The sequence below is a fragment of the Somniosus microcephalus genome, chromosome 3, assembly GCF_052327205.1.
Source record: "Somniosus microcephalus isolate GS21.2 chromosome 3, FLI_Smic_1.0, whole genome shotgun sequence".
Classification (NCBI taxonomy): Eukaryota; Metazoa; Chordata; class Chondrichthyes; order Squaliformes; family Somniosidae; genus Somniosus; species Somniosus microcephalus.
Genome location: NC_140989.1, coordinates 156,319,606 through 156,332,527, shown reverse-complemented (window position 1 = coordinate 156,332,527; position 12,922 = coordinate 156,319,606).

Sequence of the window (12,922 nt, the reverse complement as noted above, 5' to 3'; positions counted from 1 at the left end):
TTGCAGTTAGTTTGTCCCGTGGTGTCTCCTTCCAGTGAGTGTCTCCCTTGGTGTCTCCTTCCAGTGAGTGTCTCTCGCAGTGTCTCCTTCCAGTGAGTGTGTCTCGCGGTGTCTCCTTCCAGTGAGTGTGTCCCGCAGAGTCTCCTTCCAAGGATTGCATCCCGCGGAGTCTCTCCTTCCAGTGACTGTGTCCCGCGTTGTCTCCTTCCAATGAGTGCGTCCCACGGTGTCTCCTTCCAGTGAGTGTGTCCCGTGAAGTCTACTTCCAATGAGTCTGTCCCGCGGTGTCTCCTTCCAGTCAATGTTTCCCATGGTGTCGCCTTCCAGTGAGTTAATCCCGCGGTGTCTCCTTCCAGTGAGTGTGTCCCATGGTGTTTCCTTCCAGTGACTGTGTCCCGCGGTGTCTCCTTCCAATGAGTGCGTCCCGTGGTTTCTCCTTCCAGTGAATGTGTCCTGTGGTGTCTCCTTCCAGTGAATGTGTCCCGCGGTGTCTTTTCCATTGAGTGTGTCCCGCAGTGTCTCCTTCCAGTGAGTGTGTCCCGCGGATTCTCCTTCCAATGATTGCATCCCGCGGAGTCTCTCCTTCCAGTGACTGTGTCGCGCGTTGTCTCCTTCCAGTGACTGCGTCCCACGGTGTCTGCTTCCAGTGAGTGTGTCCCGTGGTGTCTCATTCCAGTGAGTGTGTCACGTGGTGTCTCCTTCCAGTGAGAGTGTCCCGTGGTGTCTCCTTCCAGTGAGTTTGTCCTGCGGTGTCTCCATCCAGTGAGTGTGTCCCGCGGTGTCTCCATCCAGCGAATGTGTCCCGTCATGTCTCCTTCCTGCGAGTGTGTCCCGGGGTGTCTCCTTCCAGTGAGTGTGTCCCACGGTGTCTCCTTCCAGTGAGTGTGTCCCGCGGTGTGTCTCCTTCCAGTGAGTGTGTCCTGCGGTGTCACCTTCCAGTGTCTGTGTCCCGCGGTGTCTCCTTCCGGTGAATCTGTACCCTTGGTCTCTACTTCCAGTAAGTGTGTCCCATGGTGTCTTCTTCCAGTGAGTGTGTCCCGTGATGTCTCCTTCCAGTGAGTGTGTCCCGCGGTGTCTCTTTCCAGTGAATGTTTCCCAAGGTGTCTCCTTCCAGCGTGTGTACCCGCGGTATCTCCTTCCAGTAAGTGCATCCCGTGGTGTCTCCTTCCAGTGAGTGTGTCCCGCGGTGTCTCTTTCCAGTGAGTGTGTCCAGCGGTGTCTCCTTCCAGCGAGTGTGTCCCGCGGTGTCTCCTTCCAGTGTGTCCCGCGGTGTCTCCTTCCAGTGAGTGCATCCCACGGTGTCTCCTTCCAGTGAGTGTGTCGCACGGTGTCTCCTTCCAGTGAGTGCATCCCACGGTGTCTCCTTCCAGTGTCTCACGCGGTGTGTCTCCTTCCAGTGAGTGTGTCCCGTGGTTTCTCCTTCCAGTGTGTCCCGCGGTGTCTCCATCCAGTGTGTCCCGCGGTGTCCGCTTCCAGTGAGTGTGTCCCGCGGTGTCTCCTTCCAATGAGTGTGTCCCGTGGTGTCTGCTTCCAGTGAGTGTGTCCCGCGGTGTCTCCTTCCAGTGAGTGCATCCCGCGGTGTCTGCTTTCAGTGAGTGTGTCCCGCGGTGTCTCCTTCCAGTGAGTGTGACACGCGGTGTGTCTCCGTCCAGTGAGTGTGTCCCGCGGTGTCTCCTTCCAGTGAGTGTGACATGCGGTGTGTCTCCGTCCAGTGAGTGTGCCCCGCGGTGTCTCCTTCCAGTGTGTTCCACGGTTTCTCCTTCCAGTGAGTGTGTCCCATGGTGTCTCCTTCCAGTGAGTGTGTCCCGCAGTATCTCCGTCCAGTGAGTGTGTCCCATGGTGTCTCCAGCCAGTGAGTGTGTCCCGCGGTGTCTCCTTCCAGTGAGTGCGTCCCGCGGCGTTTCCTTCCACAAGACCAACTTATCACTGACTTACCAACCTGAGGGCAGAAGAGTGCTCATTGACTGCGGGTGCTTGATGCGAGCACAGTGATACTCATTCATCTTTACCAATGTTTTGGTTAAATAAGGCTTCTTGTACACAACATGAAGAAAAAAAAAATTCAAATTGGTGATAAGGATCATTCCATGTTATTCTGCCGGGCTCATTATTTCGCATATTGGTACCCTGATCAAACTAAGGCAGTGTCACCCATCTCACCAACAGCTGGATCCCGGCGATGTGTAGCACAGTGACAGATACAATCATCTCGCCACTCCTATTAGCCGAGAATAAGGTGGCAAGATGCAGAACTAGTTAAATTAGAGGTTGACTTTTTAATTGAAAAAAGTCTAAAATTAAATTTTTACCATATACAATTTTTTTTAAATAGCATCCTCATGAGAATTCCATACGTGGCCATTAAAATCTGCGTAACTTTCTTTAAAAAAAAATTATTGGGACTTTTTAATGTTAGCATAAAAATAACCATTCTTTTCTATTGCACGTTTAATTTATCTTCCACATTGAACACAAAAGTGCAGTTTATTTTATGCATGCGTTACTTTTCACACAAAAACATGAAGGCCTAAAGTCTAGTTGGCGCTGTGCCCATTATACAAGCGTACAATGGGCGCCTAAACATTCAATATGGTGGGTGGTGCTCGCGCACCCGTCCCACGCTGGAAGTGCGCCACTCGCCATATTGGGTTGGGCTCCTCCGTAAGTGTCCAGGTCCCACGCCGGAAGTATTTAAACCGCTGTCATCAAGCTATGCCATCTGCTGAAGCCACTTGAGCCTCGCACCAGGGCAAGGACAGCACCGTGGCCCTTAACCTTTATGCTACAGACTCCTTCCAGGCTGCAGTAGGTGAAATCAGTGACATCGCCCAGTTCGTAGTCCACCTTTGTATCAGGGAGGCCATCAAAGCTCTCTGCACCAGGAGGAACATCTACTGGCCCTAACCCTAACCCTTCCCAGGGATAGAATAAAGCAGGTTGAGAAAGCACTAAATTTTGCCCATATTGCAGGCTTCCCAGGGTCCAAGGCGTCATAGGCTGCATCCACATTGCCCTGTGTGCTTCCCATTACAAACCTGATAACTTTGTCAATAGAAACCCATTCCACTCTCTCAACGTCCAGCTGGCTTGCGATCACAGGCAGTGCATCATCCAGACCTGTGTCCATTTTCCTGGCAGCAGTCATGATTCATTTGTCCTGTCAGTTCGCTGTGCCGCCTTTATTCCAAACAGGCTGTCAGGTTACAGGATGGTTACTGGGCAACAGGCATTAACTCCCTCACCATGGCTTATGACTCCAGTCAGGAACCTGGGCACAGCTGCAGAGCCAGCCTAAAACGAGAGCCATGCTGCCACCAGAGATGTCATTGAGCAATTGGCATGCGCAAACAACGCTTCTGCTTCCTGGAACGTTCGGGAGGAGCTTTACAGTCCAGTCCAGAGCGGGGATCCAGATTTCTGGTCGTTTCCTGCACACGCCATAACTTTGCAATCATGGGGCCTTTACCATGACCTGGATAGCAAGAAGTGGAGCAAGAGGAGGAGGAAGAGCAAAAGGAAAAGGAGTAAGATCAGGAGCAGCATCGACCACTTGTGCTCCTAGCTGTCAGAACTGTCAGTGAACAACTCATCCAACAGCGCTTCACATGAACCATCCCTCCCATCCCCAATACACCAACAGTCCAACAATCCTTATCACCACCATCCTTACTGCCACCGTCCGATTACCTTCCTTCAGTCCAGCCTTATGGGTCTTGCCCTCACTTCACTACAAATATAAACACAGACAATTCACAATTTCACAATTCAAATCGCTTTATTGGCATGATAAGTTACATCTTATGTTGCCAAAGCATCAAAATACATTTATGGTTGAGCACATAAACGCGGTTCTATTCATACAGTGTATAAACAGGTATATCCCTGAGTGTATAAATATACATTTGTATTGTTTATATATACTCTTGTCTTAGTTTACTGGTTGTCCCTCTGTTCATGGCATGCTGCAACATAGTGTGCCGCCAGTGTTACACAGCTTCTCTCCTCTCCCAGTAGGAATGGGAGTTTTTGGTTGTCATTCAGATTTCTGAATTCAGGGCATATTTGTGAGAATTTTTGGTAGAAATTCTCCCTGATGTCCTGATATTTTCCACAGGCTGTGAGGAAGTGCATCTCTGTCTCCACTACTCCCTGACTGCAGTGAGAGCATATCCTGTCTTCTCTTGGCAGCCTGGTCTGCCTGTGTCTGCCTTTTTCGATCGCTAGGCTATGTTCGCTAAGTCTGTACCTTGTCAAGGTTCTTCTCAGTTTGTTATCCTTTACCATGGTCAGGTAATCAGCTATGTTGTATTGTCTGTTTAGGGCCAAGTAGCAATTGAGTTTGCTTTGGGTTTTTGTTGTTTCTGCCCAATATGTCAGATATTTTTCCTTTTGCTTAGCGACGATTGTGTTGGGTCGAATTCTTTGTGTTACCCTGTCACTGTCCTGGGGCTGGTTATTGTTAGTATTGTTAGTAGTTACTTCACTGAGTCCCAGGACTAGTTGACTGAGGGTATTCTTCTTTATGGTCAGCTCTTGGCATTTCAGGGCGTCGTAGTGATAGCATTGGGGGTTGCTCATTTGTAGGTGGTTCCAAAATTTGGTGGCTCTTTTTTGGATAGTGATTATTAATGGATATTGGCCTAGTTCCGCCCTGCATGCATTGTTTACTGTTTTCCTTTGAGTCCGGAGGATACTTTTACAGAATTCTGCATGTAGGACACCAAATCATCAACAAACTCAATTCCATCTACATCTCATTGTTAACAGAAATAATTAAGAATCACCCTGTCCAACCCCTAGTGCCTGTCTACTTATGCTTGTGTTCCTATGAAGTGTAGCCCCCATTAACTACGCCTTGAGCGATGGAAGGCTGCTGAGCTTCCATTGAGGATACTTCAGATTATCGTGGTGGACGGCTTCGAGCAGCTCTGGACCTTGAGGGCCTGGCTGCAGACTGCAGCATCTCGGTGTGGGCTGGGGCAGTTTGGCTCAGCTGGCAGTGTGGCACTGATGAGGGCACTGGCAGAGCGGCTGGCAGGGGAGCGGGTATGCTGTCATCCTGAGAGACCATTCCCAACCTTGGTGTCATATTCGACCCCGAGCTGAGCTCCTGACCGCCTATCCGCGCTATCACCAAGATTGCCTACTTCTACCTCTGTAACATCCTCTGACTCTGACTCTGCCTCAGTTCATTTGCTGCTGAAAACCTCAACCATGCCTTTGTTATCTCTGGACTTGACTATTCCAACACTATCCTGGCCGACCTCCCTGCTTCCACCCTTCATAAACTTGAGCTCATCCAAAGCTCTGCTGCCTGTGTCCTAACTCGCACCAAGTCCCGTTCACCCATCACCCCTGTGCTCACTGTCCCGTGTCCTAACTCGCACCAAGTCCCGTTCACCCATCACCCCTGTGCTCACTGCCCCGTGTCCTAACTCGCACCAAGTCCCGTTCACCCATCACCCCTGTGCTCACTGCCCCGTGTCCTAACTCGCACCAAGTCCCGTTCACCCATCACCCCTGTGCTCACTGCCCCGTGTCCTAACTCGCACCAAGTCCCGTTCACCCATCACCCCTGTGCTCACTGCCCCGTGTCCTAACTCGCACCAAGTCCCGTTCACCCATCACCCCTGTGCTCACTGCCCCGTGTCCTAACTCGCACCAAGGTCCATTCACCCATCACCCCCGTGCTCACTGCCCCGTGTCCTAACTCGCACCAAGTTCCATTCACCCACCACCCCCTGTGCTCACTGTCCCGTGTCCTAACTCGCACCAAGTCCCGTTCACCCATCACCCCTGTGCTCACTGCCCCGTGTCCTAACTCGCACCAAGTCCCATTCACCCATCACCCCTGTGCTCACTGCCCCGTGTCCTAACTCGCACCAAGTCCCGTTCACCCATCACCCCTGTGCTCACTGCCCCGTGTCCTAACTCGCACCAAGTTCCATTCACCCATCACCCCTGTGCTCACTGCCCCGTGTCCTAACTCGCACCAAGTCCCGTTCACCCATCACCCCTGTGCTCACTGCCCCGTGTCCTAACTCGCACCAAGTTCCATTCACCCATCACCCCTGTGCTCACTGCCCGTGTCCTAACTCGCACCAAGTCCCGTTCACCCATCACCCCTGTGCTCACTGTCCCGTGTCCTAACTCGCACCAAGTCCCGTTCACCCATCACCCCTGTGCTCACTGCCCCGTGTCCTAACTCGCACCAAGTCCCATTCACCCATCACCCCTGTGCTCTGCTGCCCCGTGTCCTAACTCGCACCAAGTTCCATTCACCCATCACCCCTGTGCTCACTGCCCCGTGTCCTAACTCGCACCAAGTTCCATTCACCCATCACCCGTGCTCACTGACCCGTGTCCTAACTCGCACCAAGTTCCATTCACCCATCACCCCTGTGCTCGCTGCCCCGTGTCCTAACTCGCACCAAGTTCCATTCACCCATCACCCCTGTGCTCACTGACCCGTGTCCTAACTCGCACCAAGTTCCATTCACCCATCACCCCTGTGCTCACTGACCCATGTCCTAACTCGCACCAAGTCCCGTTCACCCATCACCCCTGTGCTCACTGCCCGTGTCCTAACTCGCACCAAGTCCCATTCACCCATCACCCCTGTGCTCACTGCCCGTGTCCTAACTCGCACCAAGTCCCATTCACCCATCACCCCTGTGCTCACTGCCCATGTCCTAACTCGCACCAAGTCCCATTCACCCATCACCCCTGTGCTCACTGCCCGTGTCCTAACTCACACCAAGTTCCATTCACCCATCACCCCTGTGCTCACTGACCCGTGTCCTAACTCGCACCAAGTTCCATTCACCCATCACCCCTGTGCTCGCTGCCCCGTGTCCTAACTCGCACCAAGTCACGTTCACCCATCACTCCTGTGCTCACTGACCCGTGTCCTAACTCGCACCAAGTTCCATTCACCCATCACCCCTGTGCTCACTGCCCCGTGTCCTAACTCGCACCAAGTCCCGTTCACCCATCACCCCTGTGCTCACTGCCCCGTGTCCTAACTCGCACCAAGGTCCATTCACCCATCACCCCCGTGCTCACTGCCCCGTGTCCTAACTCGCACCAAGTTCCATTCACCCACCACCCCCTGTGCTCACTGTCCCGTGTCCTAACTCGCACCAAGTCCCGTTCACCCATCACCCCTGTGCTCACTGCCCCGTGTCCTAACTCGCACCAAGTCCCATTCACCCATCACCCCTGTGCTCACTGCCCCGTGTCCTAACTCGCACCAAGTCCCGTTCACCCATCACCCCTGTGCTCACTGCCCCGTGTCCTAACTCGCACCAAGTTCCATTCACCCATCACCCCTGTGCTCACTGCCCCGTGTCCTAACTCGCACCAAGTCCCGTTCACCCATCACCCCTGTGCTCACTGCCCCGTGTCCTAACTCGCACCAAGTTCCATTCACCCATCACCCCTGTGCTCACTGCCCGTGTCCTAACTCGCACCAAGTCCCGTTCACCCATCACCCCTGTGCTCACTGTCCCGTGTCCTAACTCGCACCAAGTCCCGTTCACCCATCACCCCTGTGCTCACTGCCCCGTGTCCTAACTCGCACCAAGTCCCATTCACCCATCACCCCTGTGCTCTGCTGCCCCGTGTCCTAACTCGCACCAAGTTCCATTCACCCATCACCCCTGTGCTCACTGCCCCGTGTCCTAACTCGCACCAAGTTCCATTCACCCATCACCCCTGTGCTCGCTGCCCCGTGTCCTAACTCGCACCAAGTTCCATTCACCCATCACCCCTGTGCTCACTGACCCGTGTCCTAACTCGCACCAAGTTCCATTCACCCATCACCCCTGTGCTCACTGACCCATGTCCTAACTCGCACCAAGTTCCATTCACCCATCACCCCTGTGCTCACTGACCCGTGTCCTAACTCGCACCAAGTTCCATTCACCCATCACCCCTGTGCTCACTGACCCATGTCCTAACTCGCACCAAGTCCCGTTCACCCATCACCCGTGCTCACTGACCCGTGTCCTAACTCGCACCAAGTTCCATTCACCCATCACCCCTGTGCTCGCTGCCCCGTGTCCTAACTCGCACCAAGTTCCATTCACCCATCACCCCTGTGCTCACTGACCCGTGTCCTAACTCGCACCAAGTTCCATTCACCCATCACCCCTGTGCTCACTGACCCATGTCCTAACTCGCACCAAGTCCCGTTCACCCATCACCCCTGTGCTCACTGCCCGTGTCCTAACTCGCACCAAGTCCCATTCACCCATCACCCCTGTGCTCACTGCCCGTGTCCTAACTCGCACCAAGTCCCATTCACCCATCACCCCTGTGCTCACTGCCCATGTCCTAACTCGCACCAAGTCCCATTCACCCATCACCCCTGTGCTCACTGCCCGTGTCCTAACTCACACCAAGTTCCATTCACCCATCACCCCTGTGCTCACTGACCCGTGTCCTAACTCGCACCAAGTTCCATTCACCCATCACCCCTGTGCTCGCTGCCCCGTGTCCTAACTCGCACCAAGTCACGTTCACCCATCACTCCTGTGCTCACTGACCCGTGTCCTAACTCGCACCAAGTTCCATTCACCCATCACCCCTGTGCTCACTGCCCCGTGTCCTAACTCGCACCAAGTCCCGTTCACCCATCACCCCTGTGCTCACTGCCCCGTGTCCTAACTCGCACCAAGTCACGTTCACCCATCACCCCTGTGCTCGCTGCCCCGTGTCCTAACTCGCACCAAGTCCCGTTCACCCATCACCCCTGTGCTCGCTGCCCCGTGTCCTAACTCGCACCAAGTTCCATTCACCCATCACCCCTGTGCTCGCTGCCCCGTGTCCTAACTCGCACAAAGTCACATTCACCCATCACCCCTGTGCTCTGCTGCCTGTGTCCTAACTCGCACCAAGTTCCATTCACCCATCACCCCGTGCTCACTGCCCCGTGTCCTAACTCGCACCAAGTCCCGTTCACCCATCACCCCTGTGCTCGCTGCCCCGTGTCCGAACTCGCACCAAGTCCCATTCACCCATCACCCCTGTGCTCACTGACCTACATTGGCTCCCAGTCTCAATTTTAAAATTCTCATCCTTGTTTTCAAATCCCTCCATGGCCTCGCCCCTCCCTATCTCTGTAACCTCCTCCAACCCTACAACCCTCCGAAATCTCTGTACTCCTCCAATACTGGACTCTTGCGCATCCCTGATTTTAATCACTCCACCATTGGTGGACGTGCTTTCAGCTGCCAAGGCCCTAAGCTCTGGAATTCCCTCCCTACTCCTCTCCGCCTCTCTACCTCTCTCTCTCCTCTTTTGGGGCGCTGCTTAAAACCTGCCTCTTTGACCATACTTTTGGTCATCTGTTCTAATATCTCCTGATATGGCTGGGTGTCAAATTTTGTTTGATAATGCTCCTGTGACTTGTCTTGGGATGTTTTACTATGTTAAAGGTGCTATATAAATGCAAATTGTTGTTGCTGTTGTTGAGACAACAGGAAGTACCTCTCCCATGGAGCCACAGCCACGCTCCTGGGAAGGCGCCTCAGCACTTTTACAGCTCTGCGTGAGAACAGACTGCAGGAATGAGCTGACACTCTGGAATCCCCTGGTCAACACTGGCCTCCAGAGGCAAGATGACAACCGTCGGAGTTTCCATGGAAGCTGCCAGAGCTGTCAGCATAGGTTCCATTGTGGTGGACTCCATTGTGGTGTTCATGGAGCTGACCACTTCCTCCATTTTGGACAGAATAGTCTCCATGCTCTGCGCGAAGCCTCGACACAAGTTGAAGCTGAACTCCTCCATGCTCTGAGACATTGCACGTATGTTCACTGGCAGGCTGCCAGTGCACCCAACATTTCCTGTGTATGGCCATCAGCCTTCTTCAGTAGCCTGGGCCCTTGCTGTCAGCATCTGAGTCCTCTGCAGCAGAGCTAATATATGATCGCGCCCTGCAGCGTGCTGGCAGGTGTCCTATCCTTTCCCCCTGCCCTATCTCCTGCACACTTGTGTCTGGTGAATCATGACACGAAGACCCCTCCTCCAGCATAGCCTCTAAATTACACCTGGTACCAGTCTCTGAGATGGTGCTTGCGAGGGTCAGATCAAGTGATGTTGTATCTTCAGGAAGGCTGGCCTCCTCTTCCTGAAGTGGCGGAGGTATCTCCACATTTTCAGCACCGGAAATGAAAGAGAGGTAAAAGGGTTAGCTTTTATTGTGAAGGGAGAGCAGAGACAGAAGAGTTACTGGTGGAAGCAGCTGCAGCTTGTCACGCAGTGTGTGTCGGGTGATATAAAAGTAAGAAGGGAAAAAGAGGATAAGAAGCCCTGTGCAACGTCTCCTCCAGCGTTGGCACTCGCCACGGCTGTGACCCTCCCCCTGCCTGTCTTCTTCGAGGGGGGGAGGGGAAAGAGTCTGCAGGCAGGCTCAGCTTCGTCCAGGCGCGGCCTCCTGTCTCGAGTTGTATGCAACCTCCTCCTGCAAGAAAGAAGGGAGTGTGTTAGTGGCAGTCTGGTGATCTGTTTAGACAAGCTGCCTGTCCTGGTCGAATAGTTGGTACGCAGTGTGTAAGATGTGAGGTGTGGCAAAGTGAATAACAGAGCAGGATTCTCACCTTGGCAACTCTGGTGAGGTCACTGAACTTCTTTCAAGATTGGCAGCCAATATCTGGCTCCTGGCATTGACCTCGTCAGTGACCTCTTTCTACTGGTGATGGAGGTGTTGCCTGGAGGGCTTTCTGCTCCCCAGAGGGAACAGGATCTCCCTCATCCTTTCCTCTGCCTGGACCAGGGCCTCCAGCACTGCATCGGAGAACCTGCTTACCCTGTCTGAACCTCTTCAGCCAGTTTATTTCAATTTGGGACATTTCCCTGCTGTCTGCAGTCAGTGTACACCTTCCCTTTAAGAGGCGATGTCTGTCTTTGCCTAGCGTCAGAGATGCCCAATTTCCCGTTCCTTCAACCAGGGGGGGCAGCCAATGAATAACACGGGTAGCGCTGATTGCATGCCCGAATCATTTTAGTGAAGTGCCAGTATGAATTGAATGTGGTCCCAAGGATCATGTGAAGAGACATGTGCCCGCACCCTGCATGCCCATTTTCGAGTTCGATCGATTTTCTAGACAAGTTTTTTTTTAACTTTCCATGTAGTTGTTTAATTCTTTAAAACAGATTTTTAACGTTCTTTTTGAAAGCTAAATAAAGATTTTTACTTTGTTTTTTTAATATATAATACAATATCACACATACGTTGTTACCGCATTTAAAAGCAACCGTTTCACCAGCAGGTGGCAGTGTTTACCAGCAAATGAGGCTTAAGCTTAACATTTAAAGTTTAGCTGTGATACATTTGACAGGCCTTAGTCCAGTCTCTCAGCCTCAGTTGTGCCTCATGAAGAGCTAAGAGACAGACCTTGAGGAGCACAGCAGTAATATTCTATATTGCACATAGTTGTGCTTAACTTCAAAATTTGTATTATAATATCGGTAAAGGTTGCATACATTATTCTAACACGACTGAAACACTAAGAGCAAAAGGCAAAATACTGCAGATGCTGGAAGTCTGAAACAGAAGATGCTGGAAATACTCAGCCGGACAGGCAACATCTGTGGAGTGGAGAGTACATTTTGGATGTCGACCCTTTGTCAAAACTATTTAAACACTGTTGCTTTATTGTAAATAAGATAGGATGATTTTAAAATATGATCATTGTGTGAGGAGCAGGTCCTCAAGTAGAAATTGAAGAAATATTTTCCTTTGTAGCAATTTCTTCCTGAGGCCGACCCAAGTATTTAGATTACTTTTTAAATATTCCACGAGTTATAAAACCAAAGTGATAAAAAAAATACAGGCAAACTGGTTCATAATGAAATCTCAACATATTGTGGAGTTCTGTACAAATATGGACAATGAGAAAGTGGAATAGTGCGGCAGTGTAATGAACGTTGGCATCTTTAACAGTCTAGTATCAGAACATAAATGACAGGGGGTAGATGACTTTGCCCATACTGAATTGAAAATACATGATACTAAATTTGTAAGAACAACATTGATATTAAGATAGACATTTCTCAATGAAATTATAATTATACCAATGTACACAGGGAGTTAACACCAAGTGTAATCTCCAGGTAAAGTAGAGTTACAGGGTGGGGGGCAATTGGGCCAGGGCACAATGACGTAATTCAGTCCCTATTTTAAAATCATACATTCTGTCCTAATTTTACATAATATATTGATTTAAATAACAACAATTTGCATTTATATAGCATCTTTAACATAGAAAAACATCCCTAGGTGCTTCACAGGAGCATTATCAGACCAGAAAAAAGAGATGCCGGGAACTCCCGATCTTCGGGAGTAACTTCAGCGGAAACCCTTAGGCATGGCGTAAATAATAATTTCTCCGAGGTTTTCGCTCACCTTCTGCCAAATATCATGGACTTCCTCCATATTGGACAGAATGGTCTCTGTGCTCTGCCCCAAGCCTTGACTCGAGGGGAGAGTGGGCAGCCCCACATGGAAATTCTAGCCAATTGTGTCCAGTTCGGGTGGCCTTCTTTAGGAAGGAGGTAAAGACATAGAGAGGGTACCGAAGAGATTCACTACGCAGACACCAGGGATTAGAGGCTTTAGTTCGGAGTAGACAGACTCTTTTCATTAGAACAAAGTAAGTGAAGAGAAGATCTAATAGAGGTATTGCAAATTATGAAGGGTTTTGATAAGGTTAAAAGGGAAAACAATTCCACTGGTTGGCGAGTTGGCCAATTTCAGGCATACATTTAAGGTCATCACATAAGGATGAAGGGGGAGATTAGTTCCATGTCCTATTCCCCTCAATGTTCCCAAATCCCCAGACTTCTCTCCCCAATCTTGCCAGACCCTCAGACCTCCTTCTCAATAATACTGCATCCTGGAACCATCCGACCTGATCA